At 34.2% G+C, this 5,519-nt stretch overlaps 2 long non-coding RNA genes across 2 annotated transcripts; both read left to right on the top strand.

Moving 5' to 3' along the window:
* The first annotated feature begins 1,692 nt into the window (after positions 1 to 1,692).
* Positions 1,693 to 2,820, top strand: LOC118749397. The gene is made up of 3 exons (XR_004994213.1): positions 1,693 to 2,536; positions 2,612 to 2,687; positions 2,749 to 2,820. It is a non-coding gene; the product is annotated as an uncharacterized LOC118749397 (long non-coding RNA).
* A 1,655-nt stretch (positions 2,821 to 4,475) lies between these two features.
* LOC118749396 lies at positions 4,476 to 4,795 on the top strand. Its single transcript, XR_004994212.1, has 2 exons — positions 4,476 to 4,663; positions 4,736 to 4,795. It is a non-coding gene; the product is annotated as an uncharacterized LOC118749396 (long non-coding RNA).
* The last annotated feature ends 724 nt before the right edge of the window (positions 4,796 to 5,519 follow it).

The raw sequence follows: 5,519 nt of genomic DNA, 5'->3' as shown, positions 1-5,519 counted from the left end.
TGGTCTCAATCGATTGGAAATTTAGTTCCCTTTAACTTGATCTACATACTTTATATATGCCTTGCTTAGTTTTCACAAAAATCTAATTAATGTACGCAAAAAAGGAATTCCGCTTCTCTTCTGCGACAACACAGAAAGGAGAATTCTACTTAGGGAGGATTATATTTATATCAAATTAAAGGGAATCAAATCTCCTATCAAATGAGATTAAATTTTGACTTAAAGAATTGTTTAATTTGAACCTTGGCCCTTAATAACTTTTGTAGTTGTTGTTTCCGCAAATAAAAATATACCGTTATGTTCAGCTCAATCATCTCTATCGACCCCAATATTTATTTTTTTTATTTGAGAATCGGAGCTATTCTGCAGTTGTTCAAAAATTTTAATTCATAGTCGCGATTTTATGACAATCAGCTGACTGAGTTGAGCATTAAATCAATAGAAAATGGCTCAACAACAGAAGAAGATAAAATAAATAAAATTTTACTTTTTTCACTTTGTTGCTGCATTATATATTTTCATTTAATATTCGTAAATAGCTGCTGCCATTTGACATTTCGCATGTCGCACTGACAATATAAGTTGTGTTTAATGAAACCGATAAAAGTGCAGAGCAGCTCAAGTTAGAGCAGCTGTCAAAAAAACAAAAGAGCAAGTTAGAGCAACTCAGATCATAAACCTCATGAAACACTTTTCAGGCAGAAATTCTCAAAACAGTTGATTGCTCGACAGTTCAATTTGTCAATTGTAAAGTGTGTGTGTGTGTGTGTGTGTGTGTGTTTGCTTGCTCTAAGTTACTCCATCATGCACTCCATGGTGCAGAAAATCGTGCTCTAAGTTGCTCTAGTTCCACTTAGCGCAGGCTCATGAAACAAAAAGTAGAGTAAGTTAGAGCAAGAAAAATCCTCATGAAACACAATTTTGTGAGATATCTTAACCTGGCGTAACCTAGAGCAGCTCATTAAACGCAGCTGTAATTTAACACCGTTTACGCTTTTGTGCAAAACAAAGCGATCATTTTTGCCTTTCGCATTTTTGCATCAAAGAGTGAACCTCAGTATATCCAATAAAAAAAACTGTGGTGAAGTCCTTTATGTGGATAAAGTTTCCAGAGGTGAAATTTTAGGTAGCTCACAATTTCTTACACGCATGGTTGCTTTTCAGCACCAATGAAAGAAACTTAAGAAACATTAAAAAAAATATGCATATAGAGCATTAATTTCTGAAAGAAATACCATATAATGTATGTACTCTGATTAACAATATTAAAAAGTGTATTATAACCACCGTTTAATGTTATATCTGATACAAATTAATTTTGCTACTCGGAACGCTCTGCCCATTGCCACTGAATATTAGGTTTACTTAAAATTACATCCCTGGTCCTTGTTCTTTCTGTATTGCATCGTGGTGAATTCACATTTCTCAGAAATTTGACAAAAAAACAAAATGGAGTATTTTATTTGCTAATTTTTGCGATTTCTATTGTTTAATGTAAATTTTATATATTTTTAGGATATGTTGGGGCAACAAAGAAGGCGCAGTTTGAAAATGAAGTTATTAGTATGAAGTAGCAGCGCAGGCACATTTGGAAAATTATGCCGATAAGCAAGATGGAATTTGGGAAAATAAGTGCCTGGTTGCGGCATATCTATGTATTAAAAAATTATTTAATTAAATGAAACTGTGCTTAATAGAAATGTTATAAATCAAGTGGCGTTATTTAAAATGTGCTCCAAACATTTGGCCACGTTTTTTTCGTCTCCTCAACGTGCTAAGTTACAAGTTAAGATGACTGCCACCACGATCGGTAAGAAGCCCGAAGCAAAGGGAAAACAACCTTCCAGGAAGCTGCCTGCTGTCCCCGAGTCGTAGCTGAAGTTCAGCAAGAAGCAGGTCAGCAAACGTGCTACCCTGATCAAGCGTAAACTAAAGCGCTCGGCTGTGATTGCACTCCGCAAACGTGAAAACTTGGTGCATGCTGAGAAATATCAAGCAAAATATCTCCGTGATGGACGCCGTGAGAATAAGTTGCGCCGTCTGGCAAAAAACGCAGCCCATTCTACGTGCCTGCAGAAGACAAATTGGCTTTTGTGATCTGTATCCGCGGTATCAACAAAGTTGCACCAAAAGTACGTAAAGTTTTACTGTTGTTCCGTTTTCGCCACGTTAACTACGGTTTTTTCATCAAATTGAACCATTAATATGCTACGCATTGCCGAACCCTATATCACATGGGGTTATCCAAATCTTAAATCAGTTCGTGAATTGATCTACAAACGTGGAATTGTCAAGCACGACCATCAACGTGTCTCAATCTCTGACAACTTTGTGATCGAACGCAAATTGCGCAAAGCGCACGATATTTAGTGAGTTGATTATTTGGCGAACGAAATATTCACTGTTGGATCCCAATTCAAGAAAGTTTCCAAATTACTGTGGCCACTACGTTGAGGTTGGTGATTTCGGTAACCGTGAAGATAATATCAACAAACTGCTGCGCAAGATGGTTTAAAGAAATTTTCTGGTGTACAAGGTGCAGTATTTTTATTTCGAAAATATATAATAATACAAATAGAAAATAATGTTGTTTTTTTATAACTTTCTGAAGGTTTAACCCACAAATATGCCAAATGGAAGGCAGCTTATATTCACAATTCCTTGAATAGTGTTGAAATTCCATTGCCGTTTGTAAAGGCCATTTCAAAAGGCTCCATTCCACAAAATTAATTTTTTTTGTTTTTTCAGCTCATTAACGATGCACCCAGGATTGCACTTACCGTCTATGAAAATATTTCAAAAAAGTTGGTTAAGCTTAAGTGAAATAGTTTTTTATTAAATATTTATTCCTGGTATTTATTAAAAATAATCAGGCCAATATTAATGTATGAAATGAAGTAAATAAAAATCTAAGAATTTATTTCTTGAATATTTTGTCATAGAGCCGTTATTAAATAAACACATAACTGCATCGTGCGTTGGTCCTGACGTATATAGAATTAATGCATTAGAGAGAGATAATTATAGAAGCTCAACGTGCTAATTTAGGTATACGTAAAAGCTTAAACAGGCGACAGCGTTGATCCGGATTAACTCGGACTTAATCCGGATCAACTGCAGTTAATTCCCGAGTTTATCTGGATCAACGCTGCCGTTTGTTTATCCTTTTACATATGTATGTATTTACCTGTTACTCACCTGACATATACTTCAACTGCGAAAATAATGACAATTATAATTTATTTAGATGCATATTTTAGCTAAATGTTATTTCATCGCCTGGATAAAAGATCGTTGCATGTTACTTTCGGCAGGTTTCGGGAAATCACCATTGAAGTTTGGAATGCAATTTCTCAGAAACATGACTACAGATTTTCTCCAAAGTGTCGGAGAATGCTATGTACTAGTTCACGAAATTCTTAAATTATCTTATTTTTTAGTTTAGTGTCAGCCATTTATGAGTTTAATAAATTTTCTCGTATACGCCATTTTTCAAAAATGTTGCAGTCAGTTTTAAAATGTGATACAATTTTTTATAAATTAACGATACTTTTCACTAATCAGCCTAATCGTGAGTTTCGCCCAAACAAAATTTCGCCAGAAATGTTTTCATCCACCCGTAGTGAATAAACGGAAACGAAAAGTGAAAAGGTTGCCCGGTTCGAGAAAACGAAACTCATGATAAGGCTGAATATGTCGGAAACTAAAGCAGATATTTAAAAATACATGACGCTATTTGAAAGATCTTGATTAGTTTAGTACGACAGCATTACAAACGTAGTTTGTACCAAATGATTTTAGTCAATTACTCGAAAACTAAAGGAGATATAAAAAAAACTGTTAACAAAAAAGCTAAATATCTAATTTTAAAATATATAACTGCATCTTAAACTAAAAACGGTCAAAATGACGCTTACGGAAATTTTCCATCCAAGCGACGATATTTGAATGCTACTAATTTCGAGCCAGTACGTAAATTTTCGGGAAAAAGTTAAGAAGTATATTCATACGCTGAAAAGATATTTTCGCAGACTCATGATTTATTTAAAGTATATCATCGACACTATTTCCAATTCTATGTGAATCATTCGCTTCCATAATTTAATTTGTGCATTCAATATATTTCACAATTAACTTACAATACTAAATTACAAAAATTTCTGCAACGACCTCGACACAGTAAAATAAAAAAATTGGTATTTATTAGTAAAATAAATATTCTTAATACATTTATATTTCAGTTAAACCTGAGATGTTCAATCGCACTGCAATACTTTTCTATCCATTTTTCCTGTGCTAAAATAATTTTCACCACATAAAATTGCTGCACAACACCCTTATTGCCGAAAAAGCGTTGCTTGCAACACTAGTCCTTTATGGGGACCAAACTTGGTGGAAAAAAATAGCTAAATTTGTTTACTGGATATACTGAGGGCCTGTGCCAATTGATAGAAAAGTTCTCTGGATAGTAAATTTTTGACAGCTTTGAGGTGAATAAAAATGTTTGATACGGCAGGGCTAGTGAAAAATTTGACAGCAAGCATTATCAAGAAGAAGAACGAACAACGCACGTATACACATAAATTAAAGAAAACAAAAGCGAGTGGAAATAAAAGAACATGGTCCCGCCGGCAAAAAAAAATAAAGAAAAGCTATATAACTTGTAAGATCTAATTTCAGATTTACATATGAAAAGGCGTTATGTATTTCTTTAATTAAAAATACAATTTTACAGGGAGCAGTTCAGAACGCAGAATCCTTCTGGAAAAGCGCATTGACAAGGATGTTTGGTTCAGTTCAAAGAACGCCAACAGCAACGAAGGCTGGAAGTGAGTAAGAGCAATATAAATAATTTGAAGACTTTATTAAGCAAATGACTTCGTACTTCACTGACCATCCGTGGCGCTTTTTGGGAATGTGAGTTACAATTTTTCGAAACGAAGCAGAGGACAACCTAAGATACATTTTTGTAGTCTTATTATCGCCGTTCATAATGCTGCTTAGTATTTTGGAATAAACGTCTTGTTGCATGTACATAATACCCTAAAACGACATATGTTTTTATTGGAAACAATTGTACACGGTTTTAACCATTTATGTGAACACACTTACCAGACGGTTTTGACGTGTTTTTATTTCTAATATTACTGCTAAAAGGTCTAATAAATGCATGGATTTCAGTTCCAGAAGAATTGAAATCATCAAAGGCAAATATTTTCTATATAATTGCTGTATTTTATAAATTGCAAACTCGATAGTCTTCTTGTGCATTAAAGCAACTGTCAAAAATTTCCAGCAGTAAAAAGTTACGAATTGGCACAGCAGAAATGTAAAATTTTCTCACCATAGTAAAAAGTTTTTCCACCATAGAACTTTTCTATCAATTGGCACAGGCCCTGAGTAGTGTGTTGGAGCAATATCGTTGAGAGAAATACATTGCAAGGCAGTGTTGCCATCTTTTGATTTTCAAAAAGCACCAACAAACTTGGAAAAAAAAGCGTTTCACTACACTAAAAAAG

The sequence above is a fragment of the Rhagoletis pomonella genome, unplaced genomic scaffold (genome assembly GCF_013731165.1).
Source record: "Rhagoletis pomonella isolate Grant_MI unplaced genomic scaffold, Rhpom_1.0 Rhpom_scaffold_00015, whole genome shotgun sequence".
NCBI lineage: Eukaryota > Metazoa > Arthropoda > Insecta > Diptera > Tephritidae > Rhagoletis > Rhagoletis pomonella.
The sequence above is the reverse complement of the archived record's forward strand: the minus strand, read 5'-3'. Positions and strand labels throughout refer to the sequence as shown.